A 25,148-nucleotide genomic window follows, 5' to 3' on the forward strand; every position below is an offset into this window, starting at 1 on the left:
ATGTAAGGAGGGGTGGAGTTGTGCTGATAATTGAAATGAAATTAGAACACTGTAATAGCCTTTTGGAAGAATTAAACTGTGCTATTCTTACCAACAGCAGATTAATATTGGAATATTAAAAAAAGAAACCCAAACGCAAGAAATCCAAACAAACAACAAAAACCAAAAAAACACCTTTTGGTACAATTAAAATGTGACCAGACATTTCCTGCTAGAACAGCAACAACATCTTGCATTAATGTGGTAGATGCTTCCAAGTGAGAGGTAAGATAAACTTTGGGTGAACTTGCTTTCTTCTCTCTGCTTCCAGGAGAGCAAGGCTCCGAGTGAGACAGTCCTTGCTGCCTGCCAGCTCTAATGTGAGAAAGTTCTGATCTGCAATTCAGTAGCTGCATGATACAGTGAGGCTTTTATGAGAAGAGGTGCCAGGTCTTTTATAGTTCAACCTGGTATCAAGACCTTTGCTTAGAGCTAGCAAGCCCAGACTGTTTTCACTACTCTGGAAGCCCAGCTAGAATAAATAACTTTTGTAGACAGGAAGCACACAACAAAGTCTGGCGGGTTTCTTGAAACGTGGCTTTAAGCAACCAAAAATGAGAGAGGGAAGAATTCCTGGAACTTCTCCAAGGACTGAGGCAGAGTGTGCTTTTACTCTTTGGCTCTCATTCTGGTTTTCAAAGACCACTGTCACAGCAGTCCTTCTAAGAAGAGAGATCATTCAGTGTACTTCCTCTGCCTTAGAGGATTCTCTGATTGTCCATTAATGTTTCTCCCTCTCATGCATAAATGCATGCTGTAGGGGGCAGATACTGATTGGTATGTTTGTTTTTCTCTGGGGTTGATGTGTTTTTAAGCATGTGGGCTTAATGTTCTGGTAATAAGCACACTGACATAAATACAGTTTTGTGTGTGCACTAAGAGGTTCCATCTGCTCTTTTTCTGGAGGAAGTCCCTCTCATGGACAGATGCAACATATGGGGGGGCTAGACTGCTGTCATGTCACAACCTTGTTTAGGGACCATGTAGAACCATAGTACCCCAGAAAAATCATCAGTGAGACCATGTTCTTGGGGGTATTGCCTTTTCAACACAGGGAGGACAAACCCTGTTCTGGCCTCTAACTTTCCATCATCTGACACATTCACCATGTATCCAATACTATAGCTTTCTTCTGTGGATATAAGAACAAGGAGTCCAGGACCTTTGATTCTGAGTGGCCTTCAAGAATCTGAACAAGGGTGGGAGTATGTCCTGATGAAATAGGGCTGACACAGAGCAGGTACCATGAGATGATACTGTGCATAGAGTCTGACTGTACTGGTCAAATGGTAATGCAAATTATTAAGTGTCTGTCATGCGAAGGTCAGGACAGACCAGCATACAAATTGTAGCAATAGTTGACAAACATACAGTGTATGGGAATGGGATGACTGCTCTGTATGTTTGCACTAAGGCAGACAGTTAAAGAAAGCAGCTGAGTACGTTTTTTTAGAACAGCTTATCCCAGTTAAATTCAGCAAATAGATTCACTTAAAAAAAACAAACCCAAACCCACAAACCAAACAAAAACTTAATTTAATTTCATTTTCTTTTTTTTAAAAGTTATTTTGCTCTGAAATTTAAATAAGTTAATTTTCAAACTAAGTTATACTCTTCAACATCCAACATCCATGTATTTCCCCAAGTGAAAACATCGAAGTCACATGACTGATACAGACAAAGATTCTGAGAGTCTGAAAAAGGGATCAGACTGAGGAGGACAGAAGATACTTTTGAGAAGAAAAAGAATAGATGGAATTAATCACTGAAATGACTCATTAAAATGTTATGACATGACAGAAAAGTGCACTCTGGGGCAGGCCACAGTTTGCTAAGAAAAGAAGTAAAAGCAAACTATTTAACTAACAGTGGAATTAAGAGCTTAATGCCCTTTGTCCCTTGTGTCACTTTATTCAAGCAGACCTAGCTCTGCTCAGTACCCCTCATGACACCCCAAACTCATTTTCTTCCTTTCCTCTGTATTACTCCAACAGCTCACCATTTTAATTCTCACAGAGCGCCCATGTTGCAGACCTTTATCAGTAATACATCTGGTTTCATCTGCGAGTACCCTAGACCATACCAATTTTCTAGTTTCTCTCTTATTTTACATGAAAGCCATGTAAGCAAGACGCAGCATGTAGCAATTTTTTTCTTGAAGATCTAATTACGTTGCGAGGCCAGCCTTTCCTGGTTAGCCAGCTAAGTAGATAGCTGTTGAAGTCACTCACCTTGTAACGTTGCTCAATGGGAGAATGGTGTGGTGTGCCTCTTCTCTAAACAGCCACAAGGGCTCATGAAAGTTGTAAGAGCTCAGGAACTTTGAGATTTCTATGCCTCTGTCAAATATGATTGAAATTAGCCTATTCTAAGGTTATGAGAGGCTGGCTTGCAGGTAGGAGGACAAACAGCACAGTCACATAATCTTTGCTTCCTTAAGCAATCAGGCTGAAAAAGAAGGCAGGAAAGGAAGAGCTGAAGAAAGATCTGAGAAAGTAAGATAGGACAGGAGAAAGTGGAAAAAAAGGAAAGGAAACAAAAAATAACAATAAATTGAATTTCAGATGGGTATATGGAACTCTTACTCAGGTCACAGTTACAAATATGTAACTTTTTTAATAAAACGAAGAATTTAAATTTACAGCAGAATACATTTAAAAGAATCCTAACAGGTACAAACTAGGTAACTGAGCGTATGTTTACCTTCTTCTGCTGGAACTGAACTCTGTCTGTATATTCAAAGCCATTCATGCTTTGCAGGATGAAAATTGCCTTACTCTTGCCTAATAACATAAGATAAAATAGTTTTATCTTGCTGACAGTGAATTTGTGGAATACCTTCCAAAACTGTTCTAGGACGGCCTCGCTCCTACTGTACATGTTACCTATTAATTCATGAGCTTTTTGAATGATATTGCCCAGATAGGTTGCAACTGTCAGTCCAGCCCTTGTACACCATCTCATACTATCACCCTAAATCACTGGCTGCGCTGGAATATAAAACTCTTATGTTAACTGTTATCTTCTTTTCACTCTGGTAAGAATATAATCCTTCTTGGGGTGGGGGGGAGAGACAAAAGTTTATAGAAAACTTTAGTAATTTTTAGTTCACCACATGAATGATAATATTGCAAACAGTCAGGTTTCGAAATCCCATACAATTACATAGTGAAATTATCTTATTGTTAGAATGGTCATACACAAGGTGCTGAAGAGCAAAAGAATGAGTAGTGCAGTATGTGTTAATACACTGGCAGCTGTTTGCAGAGTTTAGATGTTAGAAGGATGAGACTGGTGGTATCTGTATTAGGAGGTTGGAAGGCAGATACTTCTTTCCATTGAGTTGCACAATGTTTGGATTACAGAGTCCTAGAATTGGCCTCAGGCGTCAAAAAAAAAAAAAGAAATTGGGAGGGCCAAATTTTCCATTTTCTGTGTGTACCCAGACAACCTAAAACTGTACAATGGCTTTCCTCGGTTTCTTTTCCCCTTTCTTAGAATTGCTTTAATTGAAGCAATGATCTAATGATGCTCTTGCAGGCCGCCATGACAGTGCAGGCTGAACGATACTTTCTTTTCCCTTCTCCCAACACTGATTGGGAGTGGACATGGCAAAATACGTCAGATATGACTATGATGTCATATATATTTAGATACAGAACTTGTCTTTTTTCACTAGATTCCCTCTGGGGTCAGTGAAAAGAGATGGAATCCCACCTAAAGACAGTTCAAAATAGAAACCTTGTACAGGTTTATACAGGGTTATAATCCCACCTTGCGTTACTCCTTGTTTCACTCCTGGTCTCTGTTCTGCTGCAATTGTCCTTACTGCAGATAGTGTGATTGATACCCAGGGCTCCCTTCTGAAGTGGATTTCCCTCTGAGAGCAGCCCTGGAGTAAAAGGCAGCACAGTCCTCTTGTCTAGCCCAGCTCCATCACCTAGCCCAACAGCCAGGGACAACCCTCGAGGCTGGCATAATGTCAGTATAAGCACAGCCTTCAGTCCTTTGACCTTCCCCTTATTTTTCATTATCCTGGGAGCCTAAGTTGAGTGATGTGAAGAACAATGATAGCATCTTGAAAAAACATTGCTGAAGATTCTTATAGTGCTTTGAAGAGATTTACAGAACTGATCTCTTCTTTCCTATTAGCAAGTAAGAGAAGTAATCAGTTTCTGGTAGTATGTACAGGCTGAATATTCTGATCTTTCTTTTTTCAGGCAAAGCCAGTTATAGCACTTTGTTTTATAAGTTTGTGACAATGAAAGATAGAGAAGGGTAGAAAGTGAAGCCATAAACAACTATGCAACAATCAGATTCTTCAAGATTAACAATCAAAGAAAATAATGTAAAGAAGACAAAAAACAAAGGTGATTGAACTAGAAAGGCTGAAATCTTTCAGACGTGATGTTCAACTAAAATAGGATTTGCTGCCTCATAGCTATGCTATTTGACACTGTTACTGGGGCTTACTAAAACTGTACCAGATTATACTTCATGTACATTTCTGAGAGTTGCCCTGTAAACATAAGACACAGCTATCACTCACAAAAAATGAAAGATGATCTTTTGGAAGCCAATTCTTAAGCAAGAAACGGGTTTTGAATCAAATTCCACCATTATAGAATCACAGAAATTATCTTATTGAAATTATTTTTCATATAATATTTTCATGCTCTATTCATTAGAATTTCTTTATAAGTATTGAGCAAAACTATACCACATCTCTGAACGTTATAGTTCCTATACCTTCACTTCAACCAATAACATTGTTCTAAATCATAAGCTCTAAATCATATAATGATACCATGTAACCGTTCTGCTTCTGTACATTTCATCCTTCCATCTTAAGCATTCAGGCATGGGTATGTATCACTGTTGCTATTTGCAGTTGATTTTCCTGTACTATTCAAGTTAAAGGGAGTTTACATGTTTTGGATATAAAAGCTTATTAAGCACTAATGGAAATCAGAGCTCAGGGGGTTGACTCTTGTGACAGAACAAAATCAATTCAACTGTCAATCCTGAACAGGAGGAACAAAGCAGAAAATGGATGGATAGCCACCTTTAAGGAATGTTGTTGACATAATCTTTCTTATGTCAATAGATGCAAGGCAGAGTCAGTACACACTAAAAACTTGAGCTGATAAAATGTAACTTAATTTACTGCTTCTGGATATTCTATATTTTAAAGGAAGATTACTACACTACTGAGACCTAATATCAGCTTCTCCACCAAGAGAGTACATGCAGCCAACCAAAAATATTTGATCATTTTTTCTTTCTTCCTTTATAATATCATTATTATTTATGGAGATAATACTGCAGCATTTATGTCTTTTGGAATATTTTTTCTTTTTCTGAAGAGCACTTGTGTAAATCTGCTTGCTAACCCCATGTGGTTCCCTGAGATGAATATTTTAAACTATACACATATTAGTAACTTGACCCAAAGAGTGTATGAAATCAAAGATGCTTATATCATGCACAAAGGAAACTATGGACTGAACAATCTGTTGTTCTCTTATAGGTAAAAAGATTCTCTTATCTTATGAAGGGAAGGCAGTGCATGTAGTTTTTCTGGATTTTAGTAAGACTTTTAATGCTGTCCCTCACAGCATCCTTCTGGAAAAGTTGTCCACCTGTGTGATGAGTAGGTTCATGGTGCACTGCGTGAAGAACTGGCTGAAGGGCAGAGTTCAAAGGGTTGTAGTTAATGATCTACGTCTAATTGGAGACCGGTCACCAGTGGTGTTCCTCAGGGTTCAATTCTAGGGCCAGTTCTGTTCAGTACATTTATAAACAATGTGGATGCAGGAGCTGAATGCACCATTAGCAAGTTTGCTAATGATACCAAACTGGGAGGTGCTGTTGACTTTCTTGAAGGAAAGGAGGCCTTGCAGAGGGATCTGGATAGATTGGAGCATTGGGCTATGATCAATGGGATGAAATTTAACAAGTCAAAATGCTGGATTATGCACCTAGGATGGAGTAGCACTGGGCACAAGTATAAATTGGGAGAGGAGTGGCTGGAGAGCAGCCCTGCAGAAAGGGATCTGGAGGTGCTGGTCGACAGCAGGCTCAATAGGAGTCAGGGGTGTGCTCTGGCAGCCAAGAGGGCAAACCCCATCCTGGGGTGCATCGAACACAGTATAACCAGCCAGTCAAAAAGAGGTGATTATCCCGCCTGTATTCAATGTTGGTGTGGCCTCACCCCGAGTACTGTGTGCAGTTCTGGACCCCACAGTTTAAGAAGGATGTGAAGGTCCTTGAATGTGTCCAGCAGAGGGCAGCAAAGCTGGTGAAAGGGCTGGAAGGCATGTCCTGTGAGGAGCGGCTAAGGACTTTGGGCTTGTCTAGTCTGGAGAAAAGGAGGCTGAGGGTTGACCTTATTGCTCTCTACAGCTTCCTGAGGAGGGGAGGTGGAGAGAGAGGTGCTGAGGTCTTCTCCCTGGGATCCAGTGACAGAACGTGTGGGAATGGTTCAAAGCTGAGCCAGGGGAGGTTCAGACTGGACATTAGGAAGCATTTCTTTACCGAGAGGATGGTCAAACACTGGAACAGGCTTCCTAGAGAGGAAGTTGATGCCCCAAGCCTGTCAGTGTTTGAGGCATTTGGACAATGCCCTTAACAACATGCTTTAGCTTTTGGTCAGCCCTGAATAGGTCAGGCAGTTGGACTGCATGATTGTTGTAGGCCCTTTACTCTATTTTATTCTAGTCTGTCACCATGAATGACTTCCTATAACACATAGAATTTTGCTTAGGAAAGACTTTGTTTGCAAAGACATTTTTAAGGTAGAAAAAGATACTTTTCCCTGCTTTTTTCTCCTCTTAAGACTAAATACTATAATTTCCCTGCAAAGCTTTCTGTGATAAGGAATATTAAAAAAACTGAGATAAAAAGAATTTGAATGGATACTGACATAAATAGCAAAGAATTGTTGAGGCTGGAAGGAACTTTTAGCATGTAATATCATCATGGGGGTCACATGAAGAAGTGATCTGCCACAGCAGGAGAGCTGAAGCCACAAAACTACTGTAGTCACTGACACTTTTTTCCTTCCTTTTAGTCCATGAATCAGCCACAAACACACAGAATCACAAAATAACTCAGACTGGCAGGGACCTCTGGAAGTCATCTAATCCAACACACCTGCTCAGAGGAGGCTCAGCTAGCATGGGTTGCTACAGGCCATGTCCAGGCAGGTTTTTAATGTCTCCATAGGTGGAGGTTCCACAACATCTCTGGGCAACCTCTACCAGTTTTTCACCATATTCACCATTAAAAAAAAAATTAAAAAATTCTTATGTTTAGCGGGAATTTCCTATATTTCAAATTGTGCCCATTGCTTCTTATCTTGTCACTGGATACCACTGAAAAGAGTCTGGCTTCACCTTCTGTAACACCCCCAAAGATATTTTTATATACCTAATATCCCCCTGAGGTTTCTCTCCTCCGGACTGAACAGTCTCAGCTCTCCCAGACTCTCCTCATATGACAGATGCTCCTGGTCCTTAATCATCTTTGTGGTCCTTGGCTAAACTCGCTCCAGTATGTTCATGTTCTTGTACTGGAAGCTCAAGACTGGACACAGCACTCCAGACGTGTCTTAGTAGTACTGAGTAGAGGAGAAGGATTACCTCCGTTGACCTGCTGGCAATGCTTTACCTAATGCAGCCAAGTTGGCCATTGGCCTGTTTTGCTGCAAGGGAGCATTGCTGGTGCATGTTCAAGTTGGTGTCCACTGGGGGAATAAACATAGCCAAGACATTTGTATACTTTTACATCAAGTTGAAATGAATATGCAGTCATCATGAATTGTTGGACCTTTGATGTGTTCGAAGGCAGTGTCAGCAATGAGATCCTCCTATTAACAGTTTAAGCTCAAGCTCTTTTAACTATGTCATCAGTTTTTTGAACTTGACTTTGGCTTGGGGAGAACTCAACCATTTCACAAAGCTAAGTTTTCAATCAAACCACTCTTATTTCAAAACTCAGCTCCAATCTGGAGAAAAAAAATGTTTAATTACATACTTCAGTGCACTTCAGAATAGCAACAGGCCTTTGTTAATCACCACTGCAAGCTCTCAAACACCACTGAGATTCATGATCATCATTTTAAGATGAACTAAATCCATGATAACAGGGAAGTGCCTATAACAGACAAAGCAGAAACTTGAATTCTACTTTGGATATAATGTTGATAGTAACAGAGCAGAATATCAAGCATCAAAAATTTTGTGGCTTCACTCATTGCCTGAAAGCAGTATATTTTAGTACTCGTGTCATAAACTATACACAGTCATGCTTTTGCTTTCCTTTTCAGAAGAAATACCTACTCCAAAACAGTATCTCCTTAAATCACTTGGTAAGTTTAGAAAGTAGTATCAAATTTTTATTTCTTAAAAATCATGGTAAGGTCTGTGAAGAGTTAAAATAAACCTCAGAGTACATTTAGAAGATATTGTTAAAAAGCACTTGACAAGCAGTGAGCCTTTTGGAGCATGACGTGAGTTTGTTATCATTTACAGGAACAGGCTTGGAAATTAACAAGTCTAGGCTCAAAATTTCTAAACAAAATTGAGCTTTCTGACATCTGAGATCCCTACAAAGACTAGCTGTGAGAGAGAGTTTGAAGTATAGTTTACACACACCAGAAAAATAGTCAACTAAAACAGAGGAGACATACAAGGAGGAACAGCAAGCAAGGTTAGCAGCATTAAAATGTCTGTTAATAGCTTGTCAGAATCATTGCGTGCATCATTGTGTATGAGTAGAAAACAAGCAGTATAAGAGGACCGTCAAGTGCTGAATGAAACTGGAAAGCTGCCTAGATAACACAGCAGTGCGTACAGAGCAGGAGAAAGCCCAATAGCTGGCAGAAAAGACTGACAGGTATAAGAAAATCCTTGAAATATATAAGTATGCAGGAATAAGGAGATAAGCTCCAGGAAACAGTGGTATTTGCTGTTGTTCCTGTGAAAAGTAACATTTACAATGCATTACTAAGGAATAAATCATTGCTTATTTTGATAGTTCTATGTACTGCAAATTTTTTACAACTTGTGTGAAAAAGGTCAAAAATAGAGATGTAGTTTTACTATACTTTACTGTAATTTTTCATGAAAAAAAATGCACAAACCATCAGGTTATATGTTGTTCCAGGCAACTGTTACTCTCCAAGCTTTCAGCTGAGACTGGGGCTGCTATTTCTTGCCTAGGTCTAAGCTGCCCCTTGCTCAGTACACAGTAACACTGAAGTAGGTGTGTATGCTCCAAGGAGTCAAGGGAGAGAAATAGTTTGTTAACCAAAGTAAGTACTAATAGGCCCTGAGAGGGGTTTACCTCTCTCCACTGTCTACTTATGGAGTCTAGACTGCTGATTTAGGTGGTTTGGATTATCCTTCTGAGGCCTACTAACAGTACTTTAAGTGTTGCTTTGGTGAAATGAAGTTCCTAATGTAGTCTGAATACTGCAGACAGGTACAGCTCACAAACTTTTCTGGATCTGTCCCCAAAAGCCTCATCAAAAACTTGGTACTGATAGCAAGCTGAATGTAAGAGTCCCTTGCACCTAGCCTTGAGCTGAAATTGCTGCCTGCTTATATATGTCAGCAGAAAACTGAAGTAAAATGGGGTCTCTGAATGCCGTACCCACATATAAATAAATCAGCATCCACCTGTACAATTAAGCTGTGATTTATTTAGTTCAGTTTCCTATTCATGTTTAATATCTTGATCATAAATCTTTCAGGTGCCAAAGAAAATTACCCATAAATTCCTCTTGTGAGGATGGTCTATGAACAGTGCTTGCAGGACCTCACACTAGAGAGACAAACCAAATGAAACCACAAAGAATATGCAATCAAGCAAACATTGTGTGGGAACTGTAAGGCAGCAGGGAAATTTAAATATATATTCCTAAGGAAGAGAGAACAATAATCAACACATGCACACACACCCAAAAAAAAAAAAAAAAAAGCATCAGCAAAACCAGCTTTAAAGCTACTAGAATAATTTTGGAGCTATTCTAACAGAGCTAAAGATGCACAAAATGATAAAGGCACCCTATAGTTCAAATGTAAATGTTGTGCAGTTAGGGTGGAATCTGATCTACTCAATTTATGCACTGTCTCAGAAATAGGTTTAGAAATGGAGCACAATCTAGGAAGTCTAACTTCACATTCCAATAAGTAGAGAAACTACTCCCTACTTGAAGAGTAGGTGCACCTGAAAAACCTGCAAAAGTTAAAATAGTTTGCTCAGTTTGTATGTCTACAGACTGATGAACTGACAGGGATGTTCCTGGGATCTTTAAAAGGTGTAATGGCAGAGGAGAAAGAGAAACATGGGGTAGGATTCAGCTCAGATTCAAACAACTATTTCTAGGCAATCACAATGGAAAGTTTCTGCAAATCAGCTAGGTGTCTGTGCTCCCAGTACAGGCAGAGACAATGCAGTCAGCACAGCCAAGGAATCATGGAGAACAATTCAACCCATCTTAAGGAAACCAGATAGCCATGGTCAGCTCTAGGTTACACTGACTGTTAAGGATCCCATTAAGGATAACTGGAGTTGAAATTCTTAATCTATAGACATGTGGAGTCTTACATTTAGAGATCATAACCTCCAACCTGATTCCCCCTCAAAGTGTCTCCCAAGTGCGATACTTGCAATCCAGGCTCTGTTCATCCTGAAAGGAACTGATCCTATACCTATTATATCCAAAATCAGTAGGCTGTATAACTGCTTCAGGTGGAATATTCCCTACTGCTCCTGTTGAAGAGACTGAAGACATCATCCTAACTAACATGGGCTAAAGCATTCAGGAAAGGGCAGAAAAGTTTTGAAACTCAGGTTCTTGACATGAGTATGAATTTTATATATGACCAAAAAAAGAAAAAAAGGACCATTTCTCTTCTGAGTGTCACAAAAAGTCAAGTAGAGTCAGATTGTGTTTTGTTTCTTTCCTTCTCATCCTGTTACTTTGCATCCCTGGGCTCATCTCTCCTAGGAGACATGGTAAGGTCTGACTTAGGATATTTTATAGGTTTGCTTAGAGCAACAGTTTTGAGGTTCAGATAAAAAAGGCTGTCATCCTCAAGTTTAAGTAGAGGCTGTAATGCAGATACACCATTTCCTGGATAAGTAAGCACTAGACCATTGTGCCAAAGGTAGGAGCAAGTACTGCAAAATCAGATAGTGGCAATTTCCATTCTGATGTCATCTAATTTTTCAAATTTCTTCAAAGGGCATTGTCCTGGTTTCAGCTGGGATAGAGTTAATTGTCTTCCTAGTAGCTGGTACGGTGCTGTGTCTTTGAGTTCAGTACAAGAAGAATGTTGATAACACACTGATGTTTTCAGTTGTTGCTAAGTAGTGTTTAGTCTAAAGCCAAGGATTTTTCAGCTTCTCATGCCCAGCCAGTGAGAAAGCTGGAGGGGCACAAGAAGTTGGCACAGGACACAGCCAGGGCAGCTGACCCAAAGTGGCCAATGGGGTATTCCATACCATGTGACATCATGCCTAGTATATAAACAGAGGGGAGGGGAGGTGGGGGGATCGCCGCTCAGGGACTAACTGGGTGTCGATCGGCAGGTGGTGAGCAATTGCACTGTGCAGCATTTGTATATTCCAATCCTTTTATTATTACTGTTGTCATTTTATTAGCGTTATCATTATCATTATTAGCTTCTTCTTTTCTGTTCTATTAAACCGTTCTTATCTCAGCCCACGAGTTTTACTTCTTTTCCCGATTTTCTCCCCCATCCCACTGGGTGGGGGGGGAGTGAGTGAGCGGCTGCGTGGTGCTTAGTTGCTGGCTGGGGTTAAACCATGACAGGCATATGTAAAAGATGGCAGCTGACTGAAAGATGAACCAGTGGAGCACAGGGAGGCACACAGAGTGCATTTCCTTCAGTGATTTCATTTGGAGTTTTTCCTTAAAAATAAAGCTATTCCATTACTCTGTATTCACTCTAGTCATTCTTATTAGTATCCCAGTATGCAGTCATAGAAATATTCAGGACAGACATGCTGGGCCCTCAAATATAAGAACAAATAAATGTAGATAGGAGGTTAAATTTTCTCAGAGGCATGAAAATATCTCAGCAGTGATTGAAAGTTTCATAGTCATGCAAAGAGAACAACCAAAATCTGTTTTCCTGGACCTCACACTAGAGAAGCCTCCCTGTTCTGCAGTATCATTCTGTCAGCCTTTAAGCTGGATAGCAAAGGGTGCTTTTAGGTAAAAATCCAAAGACTTGTAGAAGAAATGGTTAAATGTCTTTTTCCCACCTTGATACACTAGCTTATAGGACTACTGTATGTCTAGTTTCTATCAAAAGACCTTAACTTTCTGCCTTCAAGATCGTTCCCAGCAGATTTTTTTGTAAATTAATATTGTGTCCAGGTCATGGAAACTGCTCTTCTCTCTGTTTTTATTCTACAAGCAGGGAAGAAAGCATTCCTGTTAGACATCTTAGTGTGCTGAACCAAAGAATGAAGCATAGAAGAGCCCTTGCTGTATCTGAGTGTACATCATAACCACAGAATGACACCACAAAGGGTAGCTTACTGGAAAACAGAGAACTACAATAGAATAATATACCTGTCCTATTGCAGTTAACAATGAAAGAGAAAACCGATTTCTAAAAGCAAAGGTTTTCACAAGCCATGTTCCAAATATCAGTTGTTCCTAAAAGGCAAGTCATCTCTGACACCTAAAGCTAACACCACAGTTAAGCCAGCTCTCTGGTAACTATGAAGAATGTCATTATTCTTGAGGATGAATTAATTCTTCCCCAATAACTTGACAGACAGGAAAAACAAGCAGTCTGCAACAGAATTATGGGGTGAATCAGTCTCATTTTACACTTCAGCAGCCTCCAATTTCTTTGTGAGAGTGATAATCACATGGACTAAAGAACTAAGAGAACTAGCCTCAAAGGACTTTGCAATCAATTCCCTCCTAAATAAGATGGGCTTATCAACAAAGTTCATGGGAAAAGTGTCTATGGATGCTATCAGCTCTTCAGCCTGCATAATGCATCTGTGGCTACAGACACTGCAGACACAGTTGCTATGCAAAACCTTAGGCAAACTGTCTGATCAACAATTTGAGCAAGGTGGGGGGGAACTGAGATGAGAAGGAAGCAAGCCAACATTCTTTATTTTAAGAGTATTTGGAGATAACTGAGAAATAGTTCAGGGCAAATATTTTCAGCTGAAATATCCATGTAGCTGAAAATGGAGGCTGAGCAAAGCTGAGTGGTTTCTGAAATTATTTACAGTCATCTAGGTAGCTAGAAGTCAAATTTTTCTTTTAAAATAAAACCTTTTTGTATTTTCATGTAGAAATTTCCTTCAATTTAATGTATAAAAAGTCATTATTTTTCTTGAGGTGAATTTTTGTTGAAACTATTTTCCAGTAAAAACTTTATAAAAAAAACCCTGTTGGATTGACTCAAAGCAATTATTTTTAGAACTGATAGAAAATTTAAAAAATAATTCTAGTTCTGCTGAAAATGAGTGAGATTCACATAGCAAAACTTTCATTGACATCAACGGATTCCACTGGCTGACTGGAAGGATTTGTACCTGACTAGCAAACAAAAATGTTCCTTGTGATCCTGTAATCATACTAAATCACTGAAAAAGAGATTTGATATTTGAAGAAAAAAATCAGAAGAAAAAAATCTCGAGAAAATAATATATCTTGTATCAGCCATCAGCCCCATTTCCATAAAATGTTATTTCAAAATCGGTGGAAAGAAATCAACTCTAAATACATACACATCTCCATTGTCTCCTATGCAACAGGGAATTACTGTATTAAGGTTGCTATAAGTGAATCTGGGACATTTTTTTTTTCATCAGAGAATAGAGAAGCACCAATACATCAGTAATATTTTTAAAGGAAAACATGAAATAAATATAAATCAGCATTACCTTCTAGTTTTTGGTTAGTAATGCACACTTACTTCAGTTAGAAAGAGACATTCCATTTGAACTTTATTATTGAATTTCACTTTGATATTAGAAGTTTATATTTTGTGTTATACTAGTTTTATCACATGGGACTGCAAACCTATGAAGATGAAACACAGTAATGTTTAAGTGACTATTTTTTTCCAAATTTCTCTGAAGTAAGAAACATCTACACTTTCATTTTTCAATCCAAATAATAAAAATAAATTTCACAATGTCAGAATTTCCTGTGGGATGGAAATAGAGTTTTTACATCAACTATACTGATAGGAATGTAAAGAGCTTTTATTCACTCTCCATCTTCCCAAGACACTAAAGAATATATCAATTTATTTGAAACTGTTGAGTGCTTCATTAAAATTAGATCAATAGAAACTCTTCACTTGAGATTTCTTTTTAATTCTTCTAACATTGAACAGATTAAGGAACCAAGAAGAGTTATACATCCAAAGAAGTTACGCAAATAAATTTCCTAACAGTTACTGAATTATTTGAAAAGCTATTGAAATTTTCTGCCCTTCTCATTGGACAATGTCTTTTTAAAAGAGTTCTTCTCATTGACAGCATGTGTGAAAAACCAAGACTGATACAGCATGAACTATCTTGATTTAGCTACTTCAGAATACAAAACAATTGCTCATCTAGTCTCTCCTCTGTTTAACTCTACAGTTTATTTTAATAACACTACTTTCCCAGATAGGAAATCAGGTTATTTTATTTCACAACCATGTCCTTTTTTAATATACTGAGAGGAAAGTCTTATTTGAACTTGGTGTACCTGCTGTTTCTGTGAAAATAAATTTGCATGGTACAGCTATGTTGGTTTAGAAAGTTAGTATCGCCAGAGCTCCGGCTGCATCATGATGTTGGTGTGTTTTTGTTTGACATAAAGATGCACTGCTTGTTTTGCAATAAAGTGGCAAGAGTATGTGCTCTGAATTACATTGATCAACTATATTCATTCAGTTATATTAAAAAAAAAAAAAAAACAACCTGGGATCTGAGATGAATAACCTGTAGCCCCCACCAGAAAACAGACCAGTAAGTTACATATTGCATAATTTTCTATTGAATTAAGATGTTCACTGTGATTTTCCCACACCTGAAAGGCTATAGAAGAGGAGGTGAAGGAACTGAAACTTCCACAAAACACATATTCTTCCCAGAACACGAAACCAGATTGAAGATATTCAAGTTTTGTAATAAAATTCTCCTTTCCAGTCTTAATCATGGTAATCAATTGCTCAGAACCAAAAGTTCAGAACTTCTGCCTGTGATACAAAATTTCACATGGAGAATAAATCCAGCCTATCTAAATGAACTTCCCAATGAGAAAAAGAGTTTCATAGTGTAAGCTGAAAGGAATCTGCTTATAACGTTAAATATACGTGAACATTTCTGAACTAGAGAACACTGTAAAATGAAAAAGGTTCTGTGGCAAACTTGCTGTTTTCAAGATTGCCATGTGAAAGATACATATTGATTTAAAAGTCCAAGCTAATAAAAATCTAAAACACACTTTAAGTAAATTATGTAGGAAAGAGCAAGAATACCTTCCTCACATTGAAACTGTTTTTCTTGATTCATCAGACTTCAGTTGCCTCAGAAGAACTGTTTTTTCTGGCTCATTTTAATACTGTAATTTTGATAGGTTAAAATTGTGAAGCTGTTGGATCTGTTCCATATATTTGATCAGCATAATTGTATCCTTTCTTCCAAAATTTGTTATTTGTCTGTAACATGATTAAAACACCTGCTGTTATAAGCTTCTCATTACGATTACACTGACGGGAAGTTCACATTGTTCAGCTGCTCAAGACAAATCTGTTTAAAAATGAAAAAGCAAAATACCTGACTGACTTCTGGGAAATATTGTCACTATGTTCCGATTAATAAATGAATCGTGCCGTGATGTTGTTACGGACATAAACCAAAAATCTTGGAAAAAGACATTTCCACACACACAAATTGAACACAAGTTTATAGTAGCACAAAAATTTTGGTAATTGCCCTAGCAATTCTACAGCTGATGAAGTTTTAGATAAAAAACATGCAGGCATGTCTCTATAAAAATACACCATTACTTTCTGAAATCATGGCTACACAATTACTTTAGATGATAAAATGAGAGTGATATACTTATCAGTTCACATAAAAATGCTAAGATTTTTTTGGAACATACAATTGATTCAACTGGTTATAATGGTTAAGGAATGTCAAAAGGTGCCCAAAATTGCTTGTGACTTGGACCTTGGAAATCTGAGCAATGAATCTTGGTTTTGGAGCTAATAGATACGCTTGTAATTTGGAATTGGAAGTAAAGTCCAGCAAATTGCTATTCATTCTCCACATATACTCTAAATGTTGTCACAGATCTTAACTAAGGACATAGAAACCACATTTTTCAAAACAAAGTTTTGGCATTTTTGGTGTGATACAGCCTTTAGGAGTTGTCAGGTGATAATGGACATACTCAAAAGCAAGCAGATAAAAAAAAATTTTCAGACAACTAATGTGACAATCACATTGTCATAGCCACTTCTATACAGCAACTCGATACCTTAAGAACTGTCTCATGTGTTTACTTCCTGGTAATATATACTAGAACTTTTACACCACTTTTAACATAGAAATTACTTGCTGGTGGATTAATATATTAAGGAAACTCCTATAGTCATCTCAACTCCAAATCTGCCTTTTACCACAGTGCTGGTAGGTGCATCTGCATTGCAACACAGCTCTCCAAACCAAGATCGTTTTACATATAGATAGAAACCCTCACTCTCACAGGCACAAGACTTTAGTTCCGTAATTATTAACAAAAGTAGTAAAAAAATTACTACACAGAAATCAAGGATACTTTTTATTCAACATTCACAAAAGAGTACTTTTATCTCAGTTACTTTTGTTTGTCTTCTATAGCTCAAAGTGGGCTATTACAGAAAATTCTGAAGAAAGGTGGCTTGCTCTGTCTCTGTTGTATTCAAGAGTTAGACTTCTAGAGGACAAAAAAGGAGAAAAGAGTATCCTAATGCCTCAGTGAGCTTGAAAACACAGGGCAGGGACCTGAACCTTCAACAAGTGTATGAAAGATATGACAGGTCTGCAGCAATGATGTATTGGATAGGGTGTGTTCACGTCAATATTGCGGTATAAATTATTACCTGGGTGATTAGGTATTAGTGGCAGAAAGAACTTATGATCTGTAACATTGCTGCAGCTGAAAGTGTAAGGAATGAGAGTAAATATGCATGTTAATTTATTATCATTTCAAAGCAGTACATATATTTGCACTTTTTAAATAGAAAATTTGGGTTACAACTGCACTGTGCTGAATATGACAAAAATGTGTTTTGTAACAGAAAGGTAAAAAAAGCAATTGGTAATATTTCAACATCAGGAACTCTGCCGACGTGTCTTAATATCTATTTCGGTTTTCAGCTAAACATTGTAAACTTGATTTCTGGCAAGAACACCCAGCAGAAACACTACTGTACTGTTGAATAAAGTGTTTCTTGTGAACTTGTCCTGACTTTCATCTGTTAATTGTGGACTTATTCCTCAAAATAATAATAATGGTTTTGTCAAAGCAATGTTCTTAAGCAGTTGAACATAAAGACACACGCAATTCTTCTTTGCCTCCCCAACTATTGCAGCTCTGCAGGGAAGGACACGATGCCATTGTCAGCGTGTGTAATTATTGCACGTTCTGCTTCCCAAGGTGTGTCTTAGTAACCTATGATATGCTAAACCCATAAAGTGTCAGCAACCAAAAGAGTTAACTTGCAGTAATGTACATCTTAAGTGCTCAGAAAGACAAAATGGAAATGTCAAGGGCAGTTTGAGCCAGTATTAGATGATGAGACAATTGTTTCCATCTATATTGTTTTGTTGACATTCAGTAATAGAGATGGTCATTTCTCCTCTACTCTCCTGAATAAGCCTTGTTGAAAATAGTTATATTGACAAAAAAGTATTACAGAAGTGACCCTACACCTTCATCTGACCTCTGAAATAGTAGCTTCTCTTATTAAATACTGTCCATATGCTCCCACATAAAAGCTAATATAAGGACTGGAATTACAGAGATTAAAGTAAACAGGGATTTTTTCAATTTCCTTTTCTGTTTTTTAAGTTTATCTTTTGTTACAACTTGCTATAGCCTAAGGTATGGTGTATGATAAAATATGGTTGCCCCACCTAACAGTCATATATTTCTTCAGAGAACCTTTTTCCTATGAAGCTCATTTCAGTTTTCTAAAACAAATTTGGGAATGGTCAGGAAATAGAACACAGCAGCTATGATATCTATGATAATCCATGATAAAACAGTGTCTATGATGATTTCTTCTGAAGTCAGCAGAGGAACAAGCACCAAGTATGTGCCATAGGCATTGAAATCTACTGAGATCTTCAACCGTTCAACTAAACAGCTAATGATTATTAGTGTTTAGGTGAGGACTACAAAACACGTTATAGCTGTCTCCTCTACACAATTTGATACATGTAGAGAGAGACTTGATAGCTAACGTGAGCTGTCTAAACCAATAATCTCTGCTCCCTCAACTGTGCACCAGAACAAACTGTGTGTTGCTGGGGGATTGTTTACCCCATTCCAAAATGGTATCTGAGAGATGGGACAGGGCACACTGTGCTCCTATTGTGCTCTATTCCTGCTTTACAAAGGGAGCTTAGGCAGCCAGCTTAGACTAGTTGCCCTATATTTGGACAACTGAAGTTATGTAAGATGAATCCCATCCCTGATCACCTTCTGTCAAAATAATTGTTCATATCCCCAGGGATGGCCAGGGAGGAACATGACAAACTAAAAGTTTCTTTCTTCAGCAAAGGTACAATAGCAGACATTTTTAACTGAACCCTTTCTAAAAAGTTGTTATAAAATTGTTCCTCTAACACTTGGGGGAGTGGGGAGAATGCAATCTTTTTCATATTAAGACCAAAGACCATTTCCATCTAAAGAGTTTTTGTGTCTGTGTATATTGTCGTGTACCTAAAATGACTGCTTCACAAAAATCTATCCCTCCAATAACCTGTACCTGTCAGAACACTTTTCTCAGGCTCAGCAGAAAAAACAACCAGAGTTTAAATAATTGAATACCGTGAATTACCCACTCCTTAGGAAAGGTCCTTGTACAGGCCTGTCTAGCCACTATTTGACTGACTGTGATAGCATAAGCAGTGCACACACTAGAAATCCTAATAACTACTAGAAAAATACTGACACATTACTGCTTATTATCTACATTTACCCTATATATGTGTTTTAATAGCATAGATATTGTGCTAGACAGAGCTGCAAAACAGAAGGACATTATGCTAAAGCCCTTGTGGTACAGGAGTGGGGTTCTGTAATGCTTCTACAAGAACCAACAGAGCTGAGGAACCCGAGAACTTTAAGATATCTTTGTGTCTTTTCAACTCCAAACAATTGTGAAGCTGAAAGGTGGTCTTGGTACAATTCAGAGCGTCCTAGTGGTCTTCACAGGTCATGATAACATCATTGGACTGTTTGATGCAACATAAGGCTTCCTTAAAATGCTTTAAGCTACAGGCCCATACTAAGCAACAATTTTGTCTGGCCCCAGGCAGCTCTACCATGCAAAAGGGACCCCTTACATTGGAGTTTGCAAAAGACTGCTTACAAAACAGTCTTGCCATTAGTTGTCTTCCACAGTTACTCATGCATCCTGGTATGGTTTTTTAGATATTCCCAGTCATGTGGAGGTGGATGGGGTGACTGCAGTCAGGCCATGAAGAAGGGCCGAAGATTTCATCCATCCATTCATTCATCCATCCACCAATCCATCCGTCCGTCCACCAATTCATCCGTCTGTCCATCCATCTATCCATCTGTTTCCATACTAGTTGAAGATTTCATTATTTGAGGCTAAATTAATCTAAATCTTTCAGCAGTAAAATAATAAAATGTTTGGAATATGTTCCAGACATTCATTCCTTGTGTACTTCATGCAGGTATTTTAATTAGGACAAGAATTATATAAGTTGCAATCTATCTCAGACAAAACCCAACTGCTGCTCTGGTTTAAACGACAAAACATAACTTTAAAAAATAATGATTTTTCTCTTTGCTGGATGATGGTGATTCCTTTAACAGATTGGCTAACAATGCAATACCATTCTGAACTTGATAAGCTTTGTAGCAGATGGTAAAATGAGTTTTCTTATGTGTTATGAATGCCTAGCATTATGTCATGACACAGGCAGGAGTAGTTTTCTAATGTGCTAATCAGAAATGTGGCAAGCTTAATTTTTTTCTTCTTTTAAAAGAAGACCAAGATTGCTGTTTCTTTCCCATGATTTCAGAAAATTATTACTCAAAATGCTTCCTTAGCTCTTCATAATTTTGCCTAACATGCCTCCCAAAAGTGCTGCTTGTTTTTCATGTTCAGTCACCCTCTTGTGGAAGAGTCTGACCCTAACTTTAGAAATTGCTTTTATGCTACACTTTACAAGCTGCATGTTATCGGCTATGCTGTCCAGTGAGATGCTTGTATCTATCTATATGCTGTTGGGTAAAGAACTGATATTGTGATTATTTTCTGTGTTCCAGGCAGTTACCACTTGGGAATTCTTGTAAATGAGAGGGGTTTTTTCTTGGTATTTATTCACATAAATAACTGAGATGTATCAATCTGCTCTAAAACAATTTAGGAGGTCAATAAGCAGGTTTTTCTATTCAATTTGCAAGTACTGTGGACAATTTGCTGCTCTTCATCTGTCCTGATGGAAGAAATCACACTTTAATCACATTGAGTGGTAAAAGCATTTAAAAGGCTCTCTTTTGTTGAGAATTTTCTTTTATGTAACTTCACATAATGCCATGTAATTTAGTATACTTTTAATTATTATAACGGAGATTAATGGATGGATATTTAAAGCTGCAATAATTAATGCATCTCAGACACTAGAAATATGGGGCTGATTTCTACATTCTGACTTGTGAGGAGGCTGAGGATTTTCTTAAAACTAGTCCTAACATTTATTCAGGTGTCTTTATTTTACTCAGAATCTGCCAGAATATTTTATTTGGAGTCTCACATTTTAGTTAAAATAGTGAGTGAAGGCTGATACTCTCTGGGATTTTCAGACAGGACCTAAGGGACAGTGATTCAGGTGTCTCTACATAACTGTCTAGATTTATTTTAGCTGTCCTAAAACAGCATGCCTGGCTTCCAACTGTTTCTCCATCACAAATCCTTATTGCTGCCAATCAGAAGGATTCCTCGAGCACTCCTTCTTCTTGACTGCAGCTGAGCAGTCTGCCAGTATTCATTCAGATCCTCCTCATAGCATGTCTCTGCTCTTTTTCTAGTTCTCTTTTTTTGTTACCTAGGCTTTTATTCTCTTTGCATTTTACAATCCAAGTTACATCACTACACAACACCAAGCTAAGTCATGGGCAGTGTTCAGTATCTAGAGAGGTTGTTGAGCACATGCCACTCTAAATACTGGAAGGAAATTTCTGGCGGAAGAAACTGTTTCATCAAGAGTACGTTGCTTATGAAAAATTCAATAAAGCTTTATAATCCTCCATGTCATCTAAGGGATTACTTCTTTTAATTGGGTGAACATTTTTTACAATTCTTGGATATTTGTTTTATTCTTGTTCTCTGAATAGTTCTTTTTCTTTTATTTTTTTTTAAATTTCCTCATTTTATTAGATTTAATCACCAATGCTGTAATATTACTGCTGACAAAAGAGTAATATGCTCAGAAGGTCATTAAAATAGTTTTCTATCCAAGGTATCCTTTGCACATATTCTTATAGCTTGTCTTACTTCCCTGTTTTTCTGTTTCAGTTTATAAAGGCTTCAGAGATAGTAATGAGAACTTTTAGAATTTTGCTTAGTCCATTTGGAGATATGTGTGCATGGCTAGCACTTCTGTATTTTTTTCATCTTCTGTGTGGTAAATGTTAAGTATTTTATTTAGTTGTGTACTTTAATACTGAAATTTCTTCGTACATATCAAACAGCTATGTCTATAAACCTCAATGGCCAAAGGTCAATGTATGTTCCTGTTGAATACGTAGCTCTTCCTAAATGTTTAACTTTCTCTATGCAATGTAAAATCTTTGAACTTATTTGCACTAAACAGATTTTGAAAAAATGTGGTTGTTTGACATGTACCTTTCATTTAGCATTGAAGAACTTGTGTAATTAATGAGGCTGTAGAAATGTGAACCTGCAGGCCTAAGGATGCTCTGTACTTATAGACATTAGAACCTAAAAAAAATAAATTTAAAATATATTTTTTTTCCTTAAGGTAAAGCCACAACTTCATTAGTGTCTAAGATTTGACTGTGTTTCTTTAGGCCTGTTACTGATCTGTGTAAACTTTTTGGGTCTTGCAGTGATTATGTATCAGAGAGCAAGCACTTAGCTTTCATGTTTAGCTTTTGAAATATTCATTAAGGTATTCATATCTAACTGAATGATAGTATGTTACAATCTAAGGTGAGTTCATTTAATTTATTCATGTGTAGAACTACTCTTTAAAACTATATAATAAGATACACCTGAGGTCAAAGATTTCCTTCTTTCTCTGTCATTACTGCTAGGCATGTGGTTGTATTAATTGAAGCAAATTACAAGTTCTGCCAGTTGTACAGCATGTCTCATGTATCACTTAGGCAATTCAAATATATGTGAAGAAAACAGCTTTAGGTAAATATAAGTGAATTTGTTTTTCACATACTGTATTTCTATCAATCAGCTGTATTCACAGGTCTGCTGTGGTATACAAGTGAAGAAATGTACACTTTCTCCTTCAGGGAGTTTTTGCTTGATATTTATTTCTTGTTTTCTTGTTTCTCTAACTCTATAATAAAAGTCATACAGAATGACAGTGTTGTCTACAGGTACCCTTCAGGTGTGGAAAAAACATAACGGATCTGGTTGCAGGTATGGGATTGTGAGCAAAAGCAAGGGACTCAAAGAAAGTGAAGAGATTTCTACATAGGACAGTGCTGAGAAATTACTGGGTTTCCACAGCACTGAGTCGAAAAATGTAAAAGCTCAAATTGTATTTTCTATACTAAGTAGTTAAAGTAGCTTACAAGGTTTGGAGAAGTGCTTACAAAGGATTTTGTATCAAACCCAAGCTTTCTGTCTTTGCTGTATGTATTCTTTTAGAGAGCAAAATGAAATGTCTACTAAGGAAGTGGGGCTGCTGTAAAACAGTCTCACCTTCTCAAATAATTGTACAGTGGAAGGACAGAAAGTCCAGCATACTTCCACAGTCCAACTGTGTCTCAGCATGCAGGATGAAGTTAGAGCAGCTTTCAGTCTGTCTGAAGTATACCAACACTGACCTGGTACTCAGACAGTCCACTGACCTTTTCCAAGCACATGCTGCGAAGACAGAAGAATTTGGTTCTAATTCTATGACTTTTCAGCAATACATGAAAGATTTTCCAGTTCTGCCTGTTGAAGAGATTTGGTGGAGGGCCTCGATACCAGTGAAAGGCCTTTTAGATATTTGGGGTATTTAACCTTATTACTCACAGTTACACAAACTACACAAAACAGCAAACCACATCAAGCTTGGATACTTATTAGATATGTAAAGATTCCTACCCCTAAACATGTCTATCTCAATCCCCCCCCTTTTTTTTCTTCTCTGACATTAAGTCTTTATATTTATTCTGTTCAGGAAGAAAATTAACAATCAAGATCTAACATTATTTTTTTTTCCATAGCATTCCAGAAGTAGGTAATAGATGAAAGAGAAAATAAATCCTGAAATACTGTGGAAATAAACTTTGGTTAAGTTTACATCCTGAATTAAGATAGTATTTTAAGCACCATTCATATAAGAAGGAATTATTTTGGAAGGCATGCCATCAGACAAGGGCTGTGTCTTAAGAGCACACAGAGCTCCTAAATCCATTAGAAAAATTCTTCATGCTTGGAGTGAACAGAAAAATTTACTGACATTACTGATGTGATTCCCTAGATTGGTGAAAACATTAAAATATACAGGGAATATAGCTCCAAAAGATTCTGTCTGGAAATGAACCTGTATCTATTCTGAAAGCCTCAACATGCTCAAAATGAGTAGTAGCCTCTATGAAAGCTCATCTGTCCAAAACAAAAGCAGTAAAATAGCTCTAAGAACTTCTCATGCCCTGCCCCAACTATGGGCTTTCAGAGTTATTGGTCTACGGAGAATACCCACCAGTCACTAATTCCTCTAATTCCTCACCTCCTCCACTATTGTGCTGTTTTTCTAGCCCCACAGTACGGAAATAGGGAGCATGGGGGAATTTTGGGAAGATGCGTGAGACTAACAGAATGGGATCCAAAAATTAAATGCTTAGGAAGATCAGAATTAACTACCAAAATAAGCTATTTTCTCCTCCTCATTCCAGCATTTTGTGATGTTTTATTTATACAGTTAAACAAAATTGCCATCATGCATGTTATTTATGTAATAATGATTTGAAGATGTAATTGGAATAAGAATCATCTTTTGATGTTTCCTTGCTAGGACTGTAAACAACAGTGTATGGGTACAAACATTCACCAGATAATGTGAAAGAAGGTGTGCCAAGGGTTAAAGAGTGGATTTTTTTTTTATTTGGATGGGGTGTTGTGTCCTGGTTTCAGCTGGTATAGAGTTAATTTTCTTTCTAGTAGCTGGAATAGTGTTCTGTCTTGGATTCAGTATGAGAAGAATGTTGATAACACACAGATGTTTTCAGTTGTTGCTCAGTAGTGTTTAGACTATAGTCAAAGATTTTTCAGCTTCTCATGCCCAGCCAGCAAGAAGGCTGGAGGGACACAACAAGTTGGGACGGGACACAGCCAGGGCAGCTGACCCAAACTGGCCAAAGGGTATTCCATACCATGTGATGTCATGCCCAGTATATAAACTGGGGGGAGTTGGCCTGGTGGGATTGCTGCTCAAGAAGTTGGCGAGTGGTGAGCAATTGCATTGTGTATCACTTGTTTTGTATATTCCAATGCTTTTATTATTGTTGTCATTTTATTGTTGTTATTATTATCATTATTAATTTCCTCCTTTCTCTTCTATTAAACTGTTCTTATCTCAACCCATGAGTTTTACTTTTT

Source organism: Haliaeetus albicilla, chromosome 14, assembly GCF_947461875.1.
Source record: "Haliaeetus albicilla chromosome 14, bHalAlb1.1, whole genome shotgun sequence".
In the NCBI taxonomy this organism is placed as follows: domain Eukaryota; kingdom Metazoa; phylum Chordata; class Aves; order Accipitriformes; family Accipitridae; genus Haliaeetus; species Haliaeetus albicilla.